Source organism: Vulpes vulpes, chromosome 1, assembly GCF_048418805.1.
Source record: "Vulpes vulpes isolate BD-2025 chromosome 1, VulVul3, whole genome shotgun sequence".
NCBI lineage: Eukaryota > Metazoa > Chordata > Mammalia > Carnivora > Canidae > Vulpes > Vulpes vulpes.
This window is the reverse complement of record NC_132780.1, coordinates 59,770,540-59,793,932: the sequence shown is the minus strand read 5'-3', so window position 1 is coordinate 59,793,932 and position 23,393 is coordinate 59,770,540. Positions and strand designations below refer to the sequence as shown.

General features: G+C 37.1%; 1 protein-coding gene across 13 annotated transcripts in view; it reads left to right on the top strand.

The window, feature by feature from the left end:
- Nucleotides 1-23,393, top strand: part of PKIB (cAMP-dependent protein kinase inhibitor beta) — a 202,848-nt gene that overhangs the window by 100,482 nt on the left and 78,973 nt on the right. For 10 of the 13 annotated variants that reach the window (XM_072765122.1, XM_026013354.2, XM_072765110.1 and 7 more), the window contains one exon: nucleotides 20,003-20,100. The gene's annotated coding sequence lies outside the window, so the exon portion shown is untranslated. Of the gene's footprint in view, nucleotides 1-12,632; nucleotides 12,876-20,002; nucleotides 20,101-23,393 lie in introns of those variants that run through there. The other 3 variants (XM_026013355.2, XM_026013353.2, XM_072765163.1) reach the window with 3 other exon arrangements.

The following is a 23,393-nucleotide window of genomic DNA, read 5'->3' as shown; positions in this document are numbered from 1 at the left end:
CATATTCCATCCGTATTCATCAGTGAACGGACATTTGGGTTGTTTTCATTTGAGGCTCTTATGAATCTTGATGCTAAGGACATTTACATGCAGATCTTAGTGGATACACATATGTTTTCATTTCTCTTGGGTAGGTATTTAGCAGTGGAATTACAGGGTTGTATGATAAATTTATGTTTAACTTTGAAAGAGCATTGTGTAATGATTTTTATGTAGAAGTTATAGATTTATGAAATGTAGAAAATTCTGGAGAAATAAATGTTTCTTAAATGATCACATATGATTAGATATATTTGTACAGAGAGGTTGGGAGGGGAAATGCTTTGTTTCCTTTCAAATTTAAAGCTCAAGTAATTTTGAAAAAGTATTTCTCAGAAGTAAAATACTTTAAAGATAATTTTTTGGGAGCATTTTTTAGATTCATAGCAAAATTGAAAGGAAGGTAGAGAGATTCCTGGTATACCCTGAGCCCCAGACAAGCATAGCCTTCCCCATTATCAAAATCTCCCACTAGAGTGGCACCTTTGCAACAATGGATGAACCTACATTGATACACTGTAATCATTCAAAATCCATAGTTTACCTTAGGATTCACTCTTGTACATTCTGTGGATTTAGACAAATGTATAATGACATCCACCACTATAATATCTACAGACTGTTTTCATTGCCCTAAAAATCCTGTTTTTTCATACTTCTCTGCCTATTCATACTTCTCCCCAATTTGTTTTTTTAATGCTTAATGAGAGTAAGTCAGGCTTAATGAAGACTAAATTTATTTTAGTGTCCATTGAAAATGGAAAAGAAAGCAGTTTGAAAATTGTGTTTTAAACATTGATGAGACTCAGACTTGAATGGCTTGGTAGTAAATTCAGTAGTTTTCCATTCCTTCAATACAAGATGTTAATTGTGTTAAAAAAATTCTTTTAAATCCTATAAGTCCTCTGATAAAATAAGCTTCCTTAACCATGATGCCCAATAATTCTTTTAAATAATAATTAGACATATTTTATTCTTAGATCTAAAGGATCTAAGGCCAATGATTGATTTGTGATATGTACAAAAATCATATATTAAGGATAAATGTAGGACTTCTGTATTCCTGTTTTAAAACACCTACCTGGAGGGTGTTGGTTAAGCATCCAACTGTTGGTTCCAACTCAGGTCATGATCTCAGAGAAGTGAGACCCAGCCCCACACCAGGCTCTGCACTCAGCTATGAGTCTGCTTGAGACTCTCCCTCTCCTTTCGTGCTCCCTCCCCACAAAACAGAGCAAAACAAAGTAAAACAAAACTTCTGCTATTAGTACAGTGCACTTCTGAATCTTGCTGGTCTCAGAAATGTTCATGTTAATATGCTGTATGTACTTTTTATAAGCCATTATCAGTTAAAATATTACATATAAAGAATTCCAGGTTAAGAATTTGAACATACTCAGAAAACCAAAATCTTACTTTTCTTTTTATTGGAAATACAATTGATTTTGAGAAATCAATCTGCTTTTCACTGAAGTAAGATACACTCTTTATTTCATCTCTCGATGGCAAAAGCAGTTTGATGACTAGGAATGGTGCATGCTGTGGGCTTTATAAGTCAAAGTGGATTTGTGCCCTCCAGTCACTCCTACTTTCACAATATGATGGTGTCCAAGAGTTCAGATGTTAAGTTGGAAAAGAAGTTCTGAGAATAAAATAATTTGGATTTGTATATATTCGTGAACAGGAGGAGGTAATCTCACCTAGAACCCTGGGTCAATTAGAATAGGATTTCTCAGAGTGCAAAGAGGGTCAAGGAAATGGAGACACTTTAAGTAGACTGGAGCCAAGAGAGCTTGAACACATGTTAGCAGCATTTACAGGGAAAATAAATGGAGCTAAATTTTTTCTATCACTTAAATTCCTCCTAACCATGATCCCTACTTCCTGCTAAGACCTAATGTCTACCATGTTGATGAAAAGGAATCCCCATTTGGGAATATGGAAATCATCATGGTTAACTCTAAGGCTTTCATTTTTTTGGGTGGAGTAAAGGAGGAAACTGATTTCCAGTGTGATAGTTTCAGGAATAAAACCACGGAAGACAGGGAAGCCTTAAGTAGCCTTTCCAGACATGTGTCTACTTAAATGACTATAACATTCTTTACTTTCTAGACTTTTTTTTTTTTTTAAGATTTTATTTCTATATTCATGAGAGACACACAGAGAGGCAGAGACACAGGCAGAAGGAGAAGCAGATTCCCTGCAGGGAGCCCAATGTGGGACTCAATCCCAGGACCCCAGGATCACGCCCTGAGCAAAAGGCAGATGCTCAACCACTGAGCCACCCAGGCAGCCCTACTTCTAGACTTCTAGACTAATCTTTATTGTCTGGGCTAATGTGTCTCAAAAGAAAAAAAATACATATATGTATCTCTGTTTTCAAAAGAAAAATAATTTTTTTAAGAGAAAGAAAGAGAGCAAGTTCGAGTCGGAGGAGGGGCAGAGGGAAAGGGAGAGAGAATCCTAAGCAGATTCCATGCTCAGCATGGAGCCTGATGTGGGACTTGATCTCACTACCTTGATATCAGGATCTGAGCCAAAATCTAGAGTCAGATGCTTAACCAACTGAGCCCCCAGGCACCTCAAAAACAATACTTTAAAAATCAGTGTGTGTATGTGTGTCCGTTGTATGCATACATGCACACAAATGGCTAAGGATGGCTTACAACTCATGCAGTTATATTAGTTTATTATGTTTATTCATTTTAAAAATGAGAATAATGCTTCTCTCATGGAGTCGCTGGAGCCAGATACACTATTAAATGTCAAAACACTGAAAAAAAAAAAAAAACCCTTCTTGTCTGCCTTTCCCAAAGAGGCCTTGAAATCTAATAAAAAGCTAGATTGTAGATATGATGGATTTTTTTTTCACATTCTAAAGGCTTATAAAGAGTCCATCAAGCCAAAAGAAGAGGTTGTAAAGTCCAAGGCTTTCACAGAAACCAGTCTGCCTCTTAGTTCCTACATCCCTGAAGAAGGGTATCTATCATAATTGTGCTCATTGCAGTAAAGGAGAAGTAACAAAAATTAAAAAAAAAACCTCTACATCTTTCTAATATACCATGAAACTGTGTATTTGTATCTATAGATACTCTTGTAACTTGGTGTAGTAGCCCAAGCAAGAGATGCTAAGGAGAAAATTAGGGATTAGGGATAAAGAATTAGAGATGAACAAGAAATATTAGAAACTGAAAATGCTCAGGCTTGATAAAGTGGGATATGAAGTTAGAGAAGGGTGGGAGTGAAGGGGGTTTCTCAGATTCTTGGCTTGAAGTTTGAGGCAATAGAAGAATGAGGGCAGATTTGGCAGATTTACTGGGTTGGATGATGTCTCCTCAAAATTCATGTACTTCTTTGGTCCTCAGAATCTGACCTTATTTAGAAAGGTCATTGTGGTTGTAATTGGTTACGATGAGCTTATCCTGGAGAAGGGCCCTTCACCCAATATAACTGCTGTCCTTAAAAGACGCAGAGATGGAAATCACATAGAGGAAGACAAACATAGGACAATGGAGGCAGAGATTGGTGTCATGTAGCTGCAAGGGATTTGCCAGCCACCACCAGAAGCTGGGAGTCATGCAACAGATTCTTCTTCTGAGTCCCAGCAAGAAAGAATCAACCCTTCTGAGATCTTGATTTGGGATTGCTGGCCTCCCAAAATATGTGGGAGTAAATTCATGTTGTTTGAAGGCACTGAAACCAAGATAATTTGTGATAGCAGCCCTAGGAAACTAATATAGTGGGTATGGGGGAAGATGATGAGTAAAAGAGGAATCAGAGGTAAAGATATCCAACATTTGGTTGACATTGGTATCCAGGAGGTAAATATAATATGAGACCTCCTAAGGCAAGTACGTGGAATGAAAAAGGAAGTGGGAGGAAGTGGAAACCTGGGAAGTGAGTTCTCCTGGGAGCCTGAAAAGAGGAGCTGGAAAGGGCATTGCCATAGCAACAAGGGTATGTAGAACATCAAAATGTGTAGCATGATCAATAGGTCATAGTCATGAGATGACCTAGTAGGAGAAGGGCTGAAAACATTTTTTATTTGACAAGTAGAAAGTCAGAGACATAGCTTTATGATTGGGAGGTGGAAGCCAGAATTTATTGGTAAGAAGTGGAAAGTAAGTGAATGGGGTCAGGTGTTGAGTACTCATCCTAGGATTATAGCTGAAAGATGGAAGAAAAAGGTGGATAGATAGTGGGGGTCAGGACATAGGGTCAAATTAATTTTTAGTTATTGTTCCAAGGAGAGACTTGGTTCTCTCTTCAGATGCCATGAAGAAGTGATTAGTGTGGGAGGGGTTGAAGGTACAGAATGGATAATTCATGGAGCTGATTTCCAAAGGATGTAATGGGATTAGAACTAAAGTGGGGGCCTTCAACATGTATTTTTCAATTTATAACAGAAGCTTGAAATTTCTCTAAGGGACCATAGTTACTTTTTCTTTCAGTGGAAATGATCATACATGTTAAGGGAATGGAACCTTCTTTTTTAAAGATTTGTTTTATTTATCTTAGAGGGAGAAAGAGGGAGAGTGCAGTGGGAAGGGGCGGACAAAGAGGGAGAAAGAGTCTTAAGCGGAATCTGCTCTGAGGCTCCTGTGGGGCTCAATTTCAGGACACTGAGATCACAACCTGAGGTGAAACCAAGAGTCAACAACAGCACTTAACTGACTTTGCCACTCAGGCACCCGGGGGAATGGAAACTTCTATTTGCTGAGCAACAAACCAGACCCACACTAGGTGCTTTCACATATTTCATTTATTCTCCAGCCTGTGGAGTTGATATTATGGCTCTCTTTTCTAAATAAGTAGGTGAAAAGAACATCTACTCAAAGCCACGTAATAGAAAGTGGTGGAGTTGAGATAAAAAAGTCAGATTTGATTGGTGCCTAAATTCACAGCCTACCATTCTACTTAGCTCATTCACTCATATTGGACATTCTTTTTTTTTAAAACAATTATTTATTCATTAATAGATTATTCATTTTTCGTCCTCTTAAATTAGCCACTTGATAGGTTTTTTTTTTTAAATTACTGTTGTTTTAATGTAAGTCCTACACCCAGTATGGGGCTCGAACTCATGACCCCAAGATCAAGAATCACATGTACCAGCCAGGCACCCCCTCATACTGACATTCTTTTTTTTTTTCTTCATATTGGACATTCTTCACAGTCACTGCTGAGCATGACACCTGTCCCCTGCCCCTCCTCAGTATTAGTTGTTGGACGGTTACAAAAAAGCAATGTGATCATGTGGGCAGTTCATCCACTGTATCCTGACATAGTCGAAGTGCTATACCACCGAGCCAGGAGTGGTCTACACCAGCTCATTTCAGGTTTTCCATTCACTGGCACCAAGTGGATTTGACACTTCAGAAATGGGACCAGTCTACAATGTGGGGGGTGGGGGTGCAGTTTTTATTTGTTTGCCTCAGGGAAGAGTGGGAGCAGGTTTTCAGGAGGAAGGGAGACATATTTTCCTTATAGGGTAGATCTGGGTCAGCTCCCTGAGATGAGATGTTTATGGAATTTTGCCAAAAAAATATTAAGATTCAGGTAAAACCCAGAATAAGTTGTTCCAACTCTGAGGAGTCCATATTTTGGATTGTAGTTTGAATGCTTTGAAAGCACACACAAACCTTTCAGTTTTAACTGCAAAACGAGGAGAAACAAAGCACCTTTTTTACTCATAGATGTTTATTTTTACCGACTTTACATAAGTATCCTATTTCATCCTAATTTGTTGAAAACTTTTTATATTATTTATCAGTGATTTTTATTGGTCTTAATAGTGGATTCAGTTCCTCACTTTGTTGGTTTTGTCTCAGTATGATCCACTTGAAACTGAAAACACAGCTTAGGTTTTATCTAAAAACATATCAAATTATCTTAAAAAAATAAAAACATCAAATTATCTTAAGAAAAATTGTTAAGGCTTACCTTATTTGTTAACTTTCAGATATTTTTATCATAAAGCCATCATGCAATTCAGAACATTTAAAGATTTTTAAATTTCAGCTTTAATATTCAATACTGAGTATCTTCCAGTCTTGGTACATTTATAAGGTTTTATCTTTATATTAATGTAATAATGGTATCCTATTGCAAATTTTTAAAAAATTAGCATTTTTCATTCTTATGTAAAGTGACCCATGAAATAGCTTTTAGTTAGATGAACTTCAGATCTTAAGGTTATGAAACAGAGAATTTTCCAATTTACCAAATGGGTACATTCTAATTTTGTTCCATCCTGTGGTAATCATTGTTTTGAGAAATGAAAAAACAAAGAAAAACATACCCAATCCATTAAAATACATTGCTTTAAATATTAGCAATGTTCTAATGTAGAATTCAATTTTTCCAAGAACAGTTATGTGCTTGCTTTTGTAAATTCTTCACCAAGAGTCAGATTCTTACTCAATCTTATCTTTTTTGTCAACTCTGCCCCATTACATTCTAATGAGTTATTCTACATGCTATTTCCAGAGCAGGTGATGTTTGCCACTGAATATAAGTTTTAAACTTCAAAAATTTTTTAAAAAATTTTATTTATTTATTCATGAGAGACAGAGAGACAGAGAGACAGAGAGAGAGAGAGAGAGAGAGAGAGAGGCAGAGACACAGGCAGAGGGAGAAGCAGGCTCCATGCAGGGAGCACGATGTGGGGACTTGATCCCGGGACTCCACGATCATGCCCTGGGCCGAAGGCGGTGCTAAACTGCTGAGCCACCCGGGCTGCCCTAAACTTAAAACTTTTTAAAGTGTTTTTGAGATAACATACATTGCAGTGAAAATCGAATTTCAGAATTGCATTAAGAAGAAAATAGGCTCTACATATATTTCCACCATGAATTAGAAAATCCTTTGCATATATGTAGCTTTAAAAAACAAACTTGATGTAACATATACCCTATTTCTCACTTAATATATAATCTAAATATATGTTTCCTAGTTAACAAATTATATTTTTAGTGTCTGCATCGTGTTCTATTACATTTGTGACTAACCCTTATAGTAAAAATGTGTAGAATGTCTCTAAGTTTGGTTTTATGAACAGAAAGATAGTTAAATAACTTTGTTCATAATTTTTACATACTTTACATACCTATTTGATTAATTCCTTTGGATAAATTTCTAAACACAGAGTTGGAAACATAGCATGTTCACTTTTTAAAGACTTTTGATACATTTTGCAAAATTTCTTTTCAGAAGGTGAACAGAATATTTTTTAGCCCTGCAAAGCATCATTTTCTAATGCTTCAAATCTCTGTTTTCATCTTTTGTCTGCTCTCTGCCATGAAACTTTATTATACTTTGTGCTACCTCTCCTTGCCCTAATCTCTCCTTTTTGTTCTTCAGAATCATTTGATCCTGCCTTCTGGAACACCTGTTCAATCACAATAAACTCCTCTTTACCTCCACTTTTTTGCCTAGCCCTGGAGCTAGTATCTCACTTCCTCTGAGCTCTTTCTGTTGGAGACTCTTTATCATTCCATAGTTCATGAATCTCAGGGTGGGGAGGTGGTCACACGCCCTCCATATATCCATATCTCACCTCTAAACCATTATTTCTCCACCCTCTGTTACCCACCCCAGTGTCTGAGCCATCCAGCTATACAGCCCCCTGCCAGTGCTCATTCCTATCATCTACTCGCCACTTAAACAAACCCTTCCTTCACTGAACACTCTAGTGACTGGTGTGCAGTCATCTTTTCCCAGCCTTCGTCTGTCCTCCATCTGAGTGACTTCATATCTCCATCCAAGACCATGACCTCTCAGTTTTTGATCTCTACAACTCAAGCAGTAATCTCTTTACTACTTCTTACCCAACTATTTCTGCAGCCACACCCTGGACTTGTGCTTGTTATCATATGAAATTGTTCCTTCCTACAACTTCAAAATCAGAAACTCTCTGGGCATAGTACTATATATATGTAGTGTGTGTATATGGTAAGATTTTCTATAATACATAAATATAAATATTAATATATATATTTAAATACCAATCCAACAGTTTACACCTGGACTTGTTCTTTGGCTTCATTGGGAGAGCTGATTCTTTGGCCCATGTATTTTCACTCTCCATGCTCTTACTGCTTGGAGTAAGATGTTTCTCAGTGGACTCCATGTTTCCATCAGCACAAGTCAGTGAAGAACCTAAGAATGCTGTGTGGTTCCCTTTACCACCTTCTCCCCTACAATGACAGCAACTCCATAGCCTCATCTGTTTTGAGTCCTCCATGACCTAATGTCCCCATATCTTCTTATTTATGCAGGTTACTGGAGGAATCTTTATGCTCCTAAGGAGTATGACCAACTTTCCTGGCTTTTCTCGACCTGAGAGGTTTCCCAGGATGCTATTTATATAGAATAAGCCCTTGACTTAAAGAGTATACACTTCTGAAATTTCTGAAATCCCTTAGTTTCTTTTTATATATCACCTGTCTTCATCTTTTGCTCTGCTTGGTGACAAAATAGCTATCAACAGCTCCTATCCTGAACTCTCAAGTTTAAATTCAAAGAGAAAAAGGAATTTTTACCTAGTAGCTTTGGCACCAGTCCTAAGATGGACTAACTTGCATCGTGAACCCATTCTTTAAGTATTTGCTGGATTGGAAAAATGTAATAAGCCTGCTGGGGCAGGTTTGAGTCACATACCACTTCTGAACTAATCACTGTGGCTAGGTGCATCTGGAGCTCAGATTTGTAAGATCTGAGTCTCAACTTTATTCTTGGAAACAACTGAATCACATGGAGTAAATATAGGAGGGAAGGCTTTGCATAGTGGAAATGGATGTTAAGAAGATAAACTCTTTACTATCCATCAAAACTGGTGACACACAGGTTAAAACAAAACAGAAGCATAAATGGGTACTGATTAAACTTGTAAGACTGTCTTATGAATAAAGACAATGTTATTAGTGCATAGATTTAGTGACATTTATTTAGCTGCATTTTTAATATCCTGATTCTTGACTCTCTTGACTCTATTCTCTTTTCTTCTAAATAATTAAGCTTTATAGAAATAAATTGTTTGTTATAGTCCTCTTTAATCATTAATGGATTTTACTTTAAATTCTGCCTGTTAAAATAATATTTTGAAGATAAATAATAAGGGAATCATCCCTTACACAAATATTTTTGCAGCTAATATTTAAGAAGACATATTAACAGGGGCACCTGGGTGGCTCAGTGGTTGAGCCACTGTGGTCTGCCTTTGGCTCAGGGTGTGATCCCGGGGTCCTGGGATCGAGTCCTGCCCCAGGTTCCCCATGGGGAGCCTGCTTCTCCCTCTGCCTATGTCTCTGCCTCTCTCTCTCTGTGTCTCTCATGAATAAAAAAGAAGACATTAACAATAAAAAAGAAAACATTGACACATGATTTGGGAGATAATAGAAAATTATAACTAAACTCAAAATTAAAAGCTTGCTTATGAGGCCAATTCAGCTTTTCATGTGACCCTGAAGAAGTCTCCTAATCCATTGAGACTTCAGTTTTTTGTCAACTTGATTGTTCCAATATGAATAATATGATTTCAGTTCTTCATAAAATCAATACATTGAAAAACATACCCTAATTATTCTACTAGAGTCTAGAATTCCCTATTTTAATGCTATGTGTGCCCACTTATTTTCAGATTTATTTCTCTGAATGGTAATAATAGATGTCCTTCATTAAAGCTTTTAATGAGGGCACCTGACTGGCTCAGTTGGTGGAGCATGTGATTCTCAGTCTGGGAGTTGTGAGTTCGAGCCCCACATTAGGTGTAGAGATTACTTAAAAATATTAAATAAATAAAGTGTGATAGTGTTTAAAAAAAATGCTTTTAGGGGCACCGGGTGGCTCAGTGGTTGAGTGTCTGCCTTTGGCTCAGGTCATGATCCTGGTACCCTGGGGTCGAGTCCCACATCTCCCCCCACAGGGAGCCTGCTTCTCCTTCTGCCTATGTCTCTGCCTCTCTCTGTGTGTCTTTCATGAATAAATAAATAACTAATCTTTAAAAAAACTTTTAATGAATTTTGGAACTCATCTCATGCATCTTTGATATGAATAGTTAACTAAATACAAATAAACAAGTATCTATTAAAAAGCACCCTCCTGGATTCAGGTACCTGTGGTCAGTGATGTAGTACATACAGGAATGAGTGAGACTCCATCATTTCTAAAGAAGCTTAGAATTACATCGGTTTGGAAGAGGTGGGGAAAGATAATATACACAACTTTCCTGCAAGGCAGATAGTAGTAAGGATCACAAAAGAACTAAAAAGTGCTGTCGGGTTTCAAAGAAGAGAAAGATAAACTTTGAGATTAATCAGAAAGACTTTATAGAACACGCTCTAATTGGGATGGCCCTTGAAGGACTGATGGAATTTCAATGAATGGGCAAGACATCCCTGATTGAGAAAACAGCATGAACGGAGGTATAAAATACATAAAAGAATGGGACAGAACTATGTAGAATTTTAGGGACTTCGAAAAGATGAGGGTGCAAGGATACATTTTAGCTGTAGTGAATCTTGAATGCTGGCATGAAGACTTTGGACTTAAATTTGGAGTTAATTTGCATTCTCACAAGTTTTTGAGTAGGGGGTCATAATCAGTGCTTCACTTTGAGTCAAAAATTATTTTAACAGGTTCTTTAGATGAGGGTAAATGTGAGTAGGGTACAGTTTTTAAAAGAAACCAGATAATGGAAAAAAGTGATTATTATTAGAATCGGTTTAAAATAATACTAAAGATTTCTGATTTCTGGCCAATTCAGTATGAATTGGTATCGTCAAGTAGTTTTCCAACAAAAGTAGTATACTTTTAAGTTGTATTAATAATAGTGTCTTATCCAGAACAAAGGACGTGATGGTCCAACTCCATTCTGCTGTGATTAAATTGTTCTCCCTCTCTCCCACCAAAAAATTATCAGAAATTTAGAGGCATAACTCAAAGTGCTCCATAGGAAAGGGCAGTTTCTCTGAAATCTTGTACTCATCTTATAAGCAAGTAGTAATTTTGCATTCTACTTTGATATGTTTATTTTGTTTTGATATATAAATATGCTTTGAGATAGATACTCTCAAGTAAGACTGCTTTGGTAGGCAAAATTTATCACGTGGTTGTGAGTACTTTCTGGCACACAGTCAAATGTTTACAAGAATACAGGGTTCCTAGTTCCAGAAGCACACAGCCTTAGCAGTGTGTGGAACCCACAAGCTCTCAACAGACTGAGAATTCTCTCTGAGTTTGACACAGATCGGTTCACAATTAAGATTTCCATTGATTAGAGTTTGTGTTGCATGGGTTAACCTAGAAAGTTGTCACTGCTAATATCAAAGTCTTTGGCAATAGGTTGCATAAATATATATGTGAACTTCTTATAGAAAAATCATAAAAGCATTGTTATATTTGAAAATGGCGGCCTGTGTCTCTAGCTCCTGAGGTGGTGAGGTAAGAGGTTGAACAGCTCTGAGATATTACATTTGGTTGCAACATTTGTGGGCTTATGTGTTTTGTTTGGTCATGTTCCTATTTTTTAAATTGGTGCTTTGAGGAAGACAGATGTTGAATAAATAAAATGTTGTGAATTATTGTTTAGGAAATTTTAAAATTAAAATAACTTTTTTTCTGACTTTGTATTTGCCCTTTATTTAATTTCTTTTATACTCTCTTCACCAAGATTTCTGTGAAAGCTTTTATAAAAAAATTTACTTATTTGAGAGAGAGAATGTGTGAATGTGCATGAGCAGCGGTGGGAGGAAGAGGGAGAGGGAGAGAGAGAGAATCTCCAGCAGACTCCCCGCTGAGTGTGGAGCTCAACGCTGGGTTGGATCTCACAACCCTGGGATCTTGACCCTGAGATCACAACCTGAGCTGAAATCAAGGGTTGGATGCTTAACTGACCGAGCCACCCAGGCACCCATCTGTGAAAGCTGTTTTAAAACAGCTACTAATCTAAGTGGGAAATTCCCTTCCCAGAGACCAGCTCCAGACCAGCTTTTAGTGATTTGGTTGCCAGACCATGTAATTCCCTTGAGCTTCATTTTATTATAATTAAAGCAAAAGAGGCTTAGGCAATCTGGTTATTTTAGCCATAATACTGGATGGATTGTATCACTGCAGAGGTGTTTGCCTATTTGCCCTCAATGACTCATCATAGTTTAGGGAGAAGAAGACCAGCCTGAAAGTGAGGAGATTAGATTATTTTGGGGTTTCAGTAAATTGTTTGATAGGTTAAAAATGCCCAGTCCTCATGTGTTTTACCATTTTGCCTAGGAGCACTGTTTTCTCATCATTATTAAACTACAGCAAAAACACTTTCTTAATGCTAAGGAATACGCTAAGCACTGAGGAAATCAGGTTGAACAAAATTAAATTTCTAGCCCTTGAACAACACGGGGTTAATGTTAAGTAGATAAATAACTGTAAAGTAAGACAACCAATGCCATCAGTAGCAGTATGACTTGGGTATAAAGATGCTCAGAGGTGTTTATGAGTAATTCTAAAATCAGGGACAGTTTCCCAGAGGCGGTGATGATAGCTACATCATAACAGGTAACCAGTAGTTTGCCAGGCAAAGGGGAGTGTGTCCTGGGAAGAGGGAAGAGCCTTAAAATGTGTGACGTGTTTAGGGAAATATAATTGAATTACGTAGTGGACTGAGCAGATGTGGCTGGAAGTTTGATGGGAAGTAAAGTAGATTCAGAAGTGCCTTACATATCATGCTAAGTAGCTTGGACTTGAATGATGGCTTTAGATTAGGGGAATAACAGATTCTTACTTGGTACCCATGGTGTCCTGGCTGCAAGCCCATGTCTCTCGGAGCACCTAGGTCTTCCTCTACGGTAAGATGTAAGGGAGTAGGGAAGATTGGGGTGAGGCTGTACTCATGTTCTGTACTCATGCGTATGTTTTTAGATTCGCTGATTGAGTCATTGCCTGTGTCCTAAGGGGTAGGTTGGATATAGATGGAAAAATACGACAATTTAGATTTGTTGAATGTAGAAGGAAACGTTTATTGATTCAAATTGAAGGTCTTTCCTAGAAATTGCTGTACTTAGGGTTATGTGTTGAAATGCGTTAGGAACAGACTTGTAAAATTCTTATGTTTTCCCCATTTTTTGGTCTGTCAACAGATATCTAAATAGCAAAATTCTTTGAAACTATGAAAGCTTTGAAAGTTGTATTTTAAATGTGATTGAAAAAAGAATGACCTCCTTTATGTGTGTATGTGCTTTTCTAAATAGACTTTTTTGGCCATAGATTTTGGCTATGATGCCTTAGTTTTCTGTCAGCTTCTCTAAAGATCCAGGGATAGAGTTTAAATTAAGGATACATTCAAGAGTACCCTTCAGGGGAGGAACTAGTTCTGCTCCGATTTTTATTTAGCGACAGCTGGAGAGCATTCTGAAAAATGTGCATAGGTTATGTAATTAGTCACTTAGGGCCCCTGGCCTCCTGTTAACCTGGCCCTCTTGAGAAGCAGTGCTCTGGGAGCAGCTGGGTCAGACTCAGTGCTGACTAGTGCCGTTGCCTAGCAGTCCCAGAGGAGCAGTCATAAGGGGTTGTTGCCGAGCAACTAGGGGGCCAGAATGGTGCATCATCCCCCATGGAGTTTTAGAGTAGTGCCCCCCCTCCCATGGACGAAGCAGTACGGTTTGGCAGGGGGCCCAGCCTCCCTCAGAGGCACCGGGGTTGTTAGCAGTAAGTATTTGACCTCAGAATCAAAGATAATAACTTCTCTTCTATGAACATGCAAACACTTTCTGGAATTACTGATGTGAACTGAATTAAACCTGAACTGAAAGCAAGTCAGGTAGCTGTCGCAGCTAGAGTTCGTTGCAAATCCTTCTTTCTCCTTCAGGCCTAGTGGCAAGGTAAGGTTTCTGGGGAGTGGAAAACTAATTTTTCTGTACACCTCGTGAAACATGTAACTTTCCCTATTAGTATTTAGCCAAAGCAAGTATTGGAGAAAAATCAGCAAGCTCACTGGTCTTGTAAGTCAGAAGATGATTCACCAGGCCCACATCTTATTTTATTTGTAATTTTTATCCCGGTCCATAAGTGACTCTTCAGGAGAGTTGATAAAATGTCAAAACTAATCAGCTCTCATAAGAAGACTGAGTTCTGCTTTTAGGGTTTAAAGTTGCCAGTGTTGAGCAGGCCTTAAGATCCAGGCGCATATTTTGAAGGCCAAAATTGAGCTCTTTCAATATCTTGGAAGAGCACATGGTTGCATCAAAAGCTAACATGTGAAGCAGAGGAATGTGCAACTGTCAGAGTTGAAAAATAAAACACTGACCAGCTAGAGAGAAGTGATACGAACCTTATTTCCCTTCCTCCCACTTCGTTTCCATCTAATACTTCTGGCCTTGAGCTTTCACTGTTTGCCCGCTGCTGTGAGGACAAAGGGGGAGCTTCTTTGTTGTATTAAGATCTGTATTCCTTGAGGGAACTATATTCTTTAAAAACAACAAGAACGGCCAATTAAAAGCTTAGAAATTCCTTTCAAGAATTGCACACAGATTTTTGTTTGACACACATATATGCACACACACTCAGGTGTCTGAGCCAGTCAATTAGGGGACTACTTGGGTATTTATATTAATACTAAAGAGAAAATTGTAATGTTTCTCTGAGATACCTTATTTATAGCTACTAACCATTTAAAAGTGATCATTTTGCCCTTTTTATTATGTATATCATTGGTAGGAGCATTCGATTTATTTTTATATAAAGTCATAGAAGAGTAGTAGCAAATCTAAAACAGTAAGCACAGTGTGTACAGGGCTTTATTCTTCGAAGTCGTATGACTCTGATTAAGTACACGGCATTAAAACCTTCCAGTGACTGTATGTGATAGGTAATATTATTAAGAATATTTTACGTGTAGGGAAGCGTAGGCCTGCCCAAAAAGGTTAAATAACCAGGCCAAATATACACAGTGAAGATTTATAATCAGAAAGTACGCCTTTAGACTCTGAGCTCTCCATCATTACAGACTACTCTGAGTACCGTGTTATTTCATGAGGGCAACCCAGTTGGTATTCACAACAGGCTTCTTTTAGGTTCTAATGATACAAGAGAATGCAAGAGACCGCAAACGATGAAATCATTTACATAACCAAGTTTGCTTATCTTATGCTATGGGCTTATAGTCCACAGAAGGAAGCCTTTTTAATTATGCTTCTTTACATCCACCCAAATTCTGTGAACGTGTAAGATAAATTCAGCAGACACTTGGCATTGAAGTTGTTTCTCTTCAGTATAAAATGTGAGGTATATATATATATATATATATGTAATTTTTTTTTTGGTGTATGAGATGTGCAGAAATGGGAAGTGGTTAAAAGAAAAATCAAAGGAAATGAATAAGTGAATTGGTTTTGAATCAATTCTCCAAAAAATTCATATTTCATAGAGCTTTGAAGCAAAATAGTTAAGTGTTAAGGACCTACTGTTTGGTCATAAGAGAAAAATAATATAGGGGAAAAGTTATATATACCAGCCAGGTTAGTAGTCCCAAAAATATTGTGAGGTGTCATGGTGCATAGTGGATCAATCATAAGCTTTAGAGTCAGAACAGAATTTGAATCCTGTCTCTGTGACTTATTCGCTATGTCACCTTAGGGGTAGGTGTCTCGCCATCTCTAAGCTTTGAAAAAAAAGCTATGTGGTAGGTTAGTTGTGAAGATTAAATGGGATAAAATGCTACATGTCTAGCAAGGCTTATGACACAGAATACTTGTTTATTAAATTTTAAAATTCCTTTGTCTCCTCTCCCACCCAGCAGCAGCAACACTGGCAACGAAGTAAAAAGAGAGTTTTCCTGGGGACATAAAGGATCAAGGGAATTTCACAGTGGGATTACTGGGACAGAGTTTGTCAATTTTTTTTTTTTAAGATTTTATTTATTTATTCATGAGAGACACAGAAAGAGAGAGAGAGAGAGAGAGAGAGAGAGAGGGAGACAGAGAGAGGCAGAGACACAGGCAGAGGAAGAAGCAGACTCCATGCAGGGAGCCCGACGTGGGACTCGATCCCGGGTCTCAAGGATCATGCCCTGGGCCAAAGGCAGGCGCTAAACTGCTGAGCCACCTGGGCTGCCCCGTCAACATTTTTAAAACAGAGTTGGTCAACTTTGGAATTCGGCAAAGTTGCCCAATTCCTATATAAAAGCAGTTGTACAATGCAGGCAGCTCGTTTTTAATTAGAAAACTTGGTTTTTGCCTTTTAAAAATGTTTATGATACTTGACTTGAATCTAAGAGGACAACTGGCTGTTTAACTTTTGTATTGACTGAATGGGAAACATGAGTAGATCTCTGATTCTTAATCATTGTCATCTGTTTCTCTTAATTCATTCTTCAGCTACTGAGGCTTCATCCAAAACATGTTTAGTAATGTCTGATAAATTAGAAATAGGACATTTAGGTACAATTTTGGTTTTGGTGACTTGTGTGTATTTTTTATCAACTACTCTAGCTGTAACCCTCTCCTGAAATGGTCTGTGTCTCTTGTGTGTTGGTCTGTTCAGTGTCTACCCCATGGTAGACAACAATGATTGCTGCCTGAATGAGGGGATGAACCAGGGTATTTAGAATTTTACATATGTACGATAGCTACTCAAGCTTTTGTATAGCAGTTGCCAAGGATTTAGTTATTAAGTTGGTTTAAAAACTGTTAGAGAAATCAAGCATATATAGTAGGAAAAAAATAGAGAATAGGTTGAGTTAGTGAGAGGGAAACTTAAGAGTAAGTAAGTAAAGGAATTTGAATAGAATAATGCTGATTTTATTGTGAAGACTTTTATAAATGAGTACATGAGTTTTCCATATTTTCACATTCATGGTATAAGTTCGTCTTTTTAGAAATACATAGAGCAAGAGTGAACATAAAACATTTGCAAATCTTTATTTTGAAGTTATGATATATCTTGTTCCCATGCAAGTAAAGATGTGTGAATTTTCCATTCAGTAATCACTCATTGAGTACTTACAGTATGTCGTGCTAAGTCCTGTGGTTGGATGAGTAAAACATTGCCATTCAGGATATTCACAGGCTGTCAGGGAAGACTGTCACACGCAGTGTGTAATGTAAAGCTGACCATGGTCCGTGCATTAGAGAGCTTTGCACAAAGTGATTTAGTGGCAGGGATTATGATTCATATTCCAAAGAACTTTAAAAAAGAAGCTGCATTTGAGTTGAGATCCTTGAAGGATGGCCCTGTGCCTGCTAGTGAGAGCAAAGGAGGATGTGCATTCCAGGCCGAAGACCAGGGCGTTTTTTTTTTTTTGTTTTGTTTTGTTTTTTTTTTATGGCCTGTATATGTAGTTCTTTTGGTATTTGTTGCTTGCCCAATATGACCAAGGGGTTCAAACCAGAACATCTTATCACATCCGGTGCAAAGTCTCATGCATGGAAGGCCCTCAGTAAGTATTGATTTTGAGTTTCTGAATGAATAAATTAACATACAGATACTCCTTAATATGTGACAATAATTTTAAAAAATTATACTTCGTGGAGGGTTATTGTCTTCATCTGATTATGACTATGCAATCCAAAGGAAAATTTAAACTTTGTAAACTCTGATTAACATTCATCTCACCAAATTTTAGGAAAATAGAACTGTGGGCCTTATTCCTATCACTTGGCCCTTCTCTCTATATACTTAATTTCTATACTTTCTTTGGTTTGTTTAGATGCATGAGTTTAAATATATCCCCCCCCTTTTTTTAGTCTAAAATAAGAACTTCCTTGAACTGAGCCTTCAATGCTGTTTATATATGAAGTGATGTTTGGGTTGATATTTTGTATTTCCTCTTAGAAGCAAAACAGCCTCATTCTGTTATACATATTCCACATTCTCCTGTTAAAACCTACAACACAATGATAAAGAATAGGCGTATATTTCATATTGGAAAGTGACCAGTAATGTCTGGAGTGATTATCTGGGTTTTAAGGAGAATGCATTTTAACATTTGTGCCACAAATGGCAGTTGGGTTATTTTAGTTATGGTAGTTTTAGCCAGTTAAATTTTTTTACTGTTTTGAGCCCTTTCTCCTTTCTTTCCTCTTCAGATTCAGCATGTCTTGGAAATCCAAATATGTTAGAATATGATTCCTTTGGTATTTTTCCCCCTTCGGGAGCCAAAACAAAACTCTTTAGAACATCACAGTCCCAAAAGGAAGCTGCAAGACTTAAAAGTGTGATCACAGCTACCTTTTCTAGGAACCCAATCTGAATCTAGAGTTAACACACAAGAAGCACAGTTTTTATCTTTGCAGTTAGTTCTTCGGGGAAGGTAACAGCAGCATTGCATATTTGGTATTTTATTGTGTGTGATCACCCTTGATTCCCAGAGCAACGTAGAGAGATAAGCAAGACAAATATTTCCATCCTCATTTGATAAACATGGCTCTGCCATTTACCTAACAAGAAAGGAGATGACTCGTCAGAGTCAACAGGTGATAAATGGATGAGCTGTAATTAGAACTAAGGTCACTTCTTCTGCCTTTTTATTACAGTCCCCCTGGGACTCTCTTGTGCTGGGTTATTTGTAAGCTATGAGGAAATATGGAAAGCAAAGAAAAGAGAAGAAAAGTGAAATTATTTGAAAACTACCTTAAAAGATGGCTAGCATAATACTGTCGGCATTTGTGAGACAAGATAGTTTATTTGAGATTAATCGTTCAGTATTTCTACTGTGTATAATTCTTTACAAATTACAAAGTTCAGCGAGTGTCCCAACATGAATGATCTGTGGAATATGGACTGGAAGGGGCATGTGTCAAACCAGGGAGCCTAATGAGAGGTGTCTTAACATCTATAGGAACTGATGGGATAGATGAAGGTATGGGGCTGTGAGAATGGAATTGGAAGAGTGAGCTGAGGATCATTCTGAGCCTGAAATAGTCAGAATTTGGTGGATTATGCAGGAGAGGGCAGAGGAGAAAACAGTAGATAGCACTGGACTCTTTCCTGCTCTGAATAACCCTTATAAAGTTAGCATATACAAGCATAGGAATATTGCTATTACTGGCCCCACACTTTGTAAAAAAAGGAACAGATAATTTCTGTAACAAGAAACATGGTGCTCTCATCTAGGACAAGTAGGCATGTACCATGTGCTCAGATGTGTAGACTTCCCGAGTAAAAGAGATCTGGTTTACCCAGTGAGCAGTTGTAGCCACCTCCATCGGGAGTATATGAGGAAATGAAAATAACCCAGTTGTTTTCTGTATTATTAGTTGTAAAACAGGGCTTTTGATATATAAATACGTAAAAGGATATGAACAGGAAAACCAAGCAAGTGGGTCGGATGCCTATTCACAGCAAATTTTCAAGTTACGTCTTGATGTCAAGGCATTCCATGTGGGCTGAATTCTATTTGGTTTGTTTTCTCTTCCAGAATTCCAAATACTATAGGGAAAACAATGTCCTTGCTCCTTGGCATTGGAATTCAAAGACAAACTGCTGCAGGGATTTATTGCTTTTAAAATCACACATTTGAGAAAGGTTGTCACTCAGCTAGTGAATCTATTTTCAATGGAAACTTAAAAAGCTGGAAAGAAAAACATATATCTTGCTATATTGTTGTTTTTACTATTTAGTAAGAGTGCATATGACTGCTCATGTTACACAGTCTTAGAAGCAAAACAGAAAAAAGATTGCTCAGAATACAGTTGATGAGTTTGAACAGTGAACAAAATAAGAAGAAACACACTCCTCATTTATAGGGGAGTATTGAGCTGCTTACTCAAGGAAATTTATCCTGTTCCTGCTATAAATCAGAAGAATATAAAAGAGAAATCAGGATGAGGAATGAAAAAATAACCATGTTGTTTTAAAATTGTGTGGCATTTTTTTTTTTGTTAAATTAGACAGTATTATTGCCCAAGGAACCATTTGTTCTTTTCCAAAAGAGACAAGGAATAATAAGGACATCTTTCCCCCCCTTTGTTTCCTTCAGAGGTCACGGTATACTGAAAGGCACTCGATCAAGAGAAATTTGGAGAAGCTGGAAACCGTCAAGCTATTGAGGCCACAAAGGGGGCAGAAAAGATAGAGGTAGGTATACTTTTGATCCCTTGATCCTGCTATTGAGGAGGTCCCTAAGAATATCTTTGTTACTATAAAGCCAGAGAACATCAAAGAAAAGATACAGTAGTAAGTCTTTATTTTAGAAAACCAGTCAATACGGTTTAATCGAAGCTTGATGGAATCTATTGTCAGTGTCAAATTAATAGCAAATAATGCCTCCTGAGACCTTGAGATAGACATTTTCATCCTGTGTTTGTCACAGACCAGTGATAGTACGAGACTGAGTTTGGTTTGATATTTACATTCTTAGCTCTGCTTATTTAAGTTGTTCTTAGTCTACCAAAATATTGTTGTAAATGTATATATAGCCTTTAAAACAGAAGAGAAACCATTGTATTACCAATTGGGTCAATTCTAATCTCCTGAGAAGCCATAGTAAATACAAGCAAATATTTCTTGATGACACTGATTGGTAGACAAAAATCTGAAGTACACCTTTTTTGAGAAACAGATTTCTTCGTGCTGGTGATATATATCTATATATCCATATATATCACATATTTCATATTTATAAATAACATATATATGACAATGACGTGTACATATAAATGACACCCATTTGTGCAGATGAATATGAATATATATAGATCTCTGTATATACTCATATGTATGTATATCTATATCTGTATATTCTTATATTCACCTACTGTGGGTCCTTTAAAGTGAGGCTGCATTCGTGTTGCAATCTTAATATTTCACGAAAATTCTGTTATGGTGGGAGGACTTACGTTTGAGGCCACTTCAGTCTCTTGGTGCTGCGTTTTCCCAGGCAGAGAGAGACTGACCCTCCTGTTGCAGTTCAGATGGCCCATCAGAAAATGTGGAGTAAGCTTCAGCTTGTGTGAAGGTTCTAACATCCACCTCCCACTCTCAGATTCCCATGAGAACAAAAAGCTCCAAGGGAACAGGAAAGAGTGGAAGACATTAAAATTGGTTTAGGCTCATTGCCTGGTTTTCTCGAAACCAGTACAACGTTTTTTAATAACCCGCAGTAGTTTCATGTAGACAGTGGCCATGTGTTCATTTTCATGTATTATCAGAACATTTTTACTTTCTCGTGCACTTTTTTTTCTTTTTTTTTTCTCGTCCACTTTTAAATTTATGACTGCAGAGAGTAACGTGTCTTAATTGAAATGTACCTTTTATTAAGATGCAATTTCATACCAATAATTTTATCAAAAGCATGTGTCTTTCTATATATATAAATAACTAAAATCTCCATACTAAGAAAATATAGCAAATAAAATTGTAAACATTATTTTTATATTTAAGGAAATTGAGACTAATGTAAAATAATTTATTGTGTCTTTATTGTGGGTGGAGTGTATAGTGGTTTATAAACATAATCTCCTGTAATCCTCACAAAAACTCCACGTGAGAAAGGTAAGAAAAGTATGGTTTTTCTCTGTGATAAAAATGCACCTTGCCAAGTGCACACATTTAGCCAGTGGGTGGTGAAGTTAGGATTCGAGCCTAATTTTGTCTGATGCTTAAGCCTATGTTCTTGACCAGCTTGGCTAGGAAGATTTGGCAGGAGCTAAAATATTCTGTTTATATGAGCAAAGTATCTTGTTTTCATCAGGTATTATAATCAGTGGTTGAAAGTACACATTTTTCAGGAACACATTATTCCATACCCAATGAACTCTACAAAAGAGATGAACATTTTTCTGATTCATTTAATAAAAAGTGTAACAGGGCAGCCCAGGTGGCTCAGCGGCTTAGCGCCGCCTTCAGCCCAGGACCTGATCCTGGAGACCCGGATCGAGTCCCACGTCGAGCTCCCTGCGTGGAGCCTGCGTCTCCCTCTGCCTGTGTCTCTGCCTCTCTCTCTCTCTCTCTGTGTGTGTCTCATGAATAAATGAATAAAATCTTTAAAAAAATTAAAAAATAAAAAGCATAACACTAAAAAACAAAACAAAGAAAATCCCCAAAACACTAATAAAAGGACAAAAAAGAGAATCATAGAAATTCATTGAATCAACTGGATATAGGAATACAGAAATAAAAAAAATAGAACAATACAACCAATGATATTTATTCTAGGAATGTACAAGTGATCCAATATTGAGAAATTTATTAAAATAATTTATTAGTCATAGGCTAAAGAATAGAACTCCTCCTTTTTATTTCCGCATAGAATTACAAATAGCATTTGATAAAATCCAACTGTAAGAAAACACACATACATACAACATAGTAATTTAGAAATAGAGAGATATTATTAAATTGTGAAAAAGCAATTTCAAGAAAACAAATGTTTGAGGTTTACTGGGTGCCCAGGATCCTCATTTACAGTTAATATCATTCTATACATTCTAGCCAGTATAATACATTTTAAAAATGGCTAGCATTCTTATTGTATGTGCTAGAGACTGTTCTAAATACTTTATAAATATTAATTCATTTAACCTTCACAACAATCCTAAGATATGAACTATCATCATTCTCATTTTATGAATCAAGAAGCTGAGGCCTAGAGAAGCTAAGTACCTTGGCCAAGGTCACACAGCTAAGTGGTAGAGCCGATTAGAACTAAAGCAGTTTAACTCATGTGTCTTTAATCTCAAATTATATGGTATGCTGCCCCTTAAAGGTTATGATTATTAGAAAAGAGGTGACATCTTTTTCACTTGAAAATACATTTTTGAGATGCCTGAGTGGCTCAGTGGTTGAGCCTCTGTCTTCGGCTCAGGTCATGATCCTGGGGTCCTGGGATCAAGTCCCTCAACGGGTTCCCCACAGGGAGCCTGCTTCTCTCTCTGCCTCATTTCTGCCTCTCTCTGTGTGTCTCTCATGAATAAATAAGTAAAGTCTTTTAAGAAAATTATATTTTTTACTAATAATCCCAAGAAAATTAACTGAAGAACTATCAGAATAAGGAACTTTGTTAAGTGGCCATACAGAAGATAAATATGAATAAATCCATTGACTTTTCTAGAACAGCTAAAACATGATGAAGAAATCCCATTTACAATAGCAATGAAATATGTAACTGATTAAACTGTATAAGAAATGTGTAAGACTTAAATGAAAACAATAATAACATTTTATGGAGAAACCAAAATAAGATGAGCAGTAATGGAAATTTACGCTGTATTCTTGGATGAGAACAGCAAATGTAATGGTGTTGGATTTGCCCAATTAATTTACAAAGTTCATGTCATTCCATTTAAAGACAAAGATTTTTAGAGAGATGTTAGCAAAACGATTATTAAAATTCATGTGGAAGAATGGGAAAGGACATTTTTGAGAAAGAT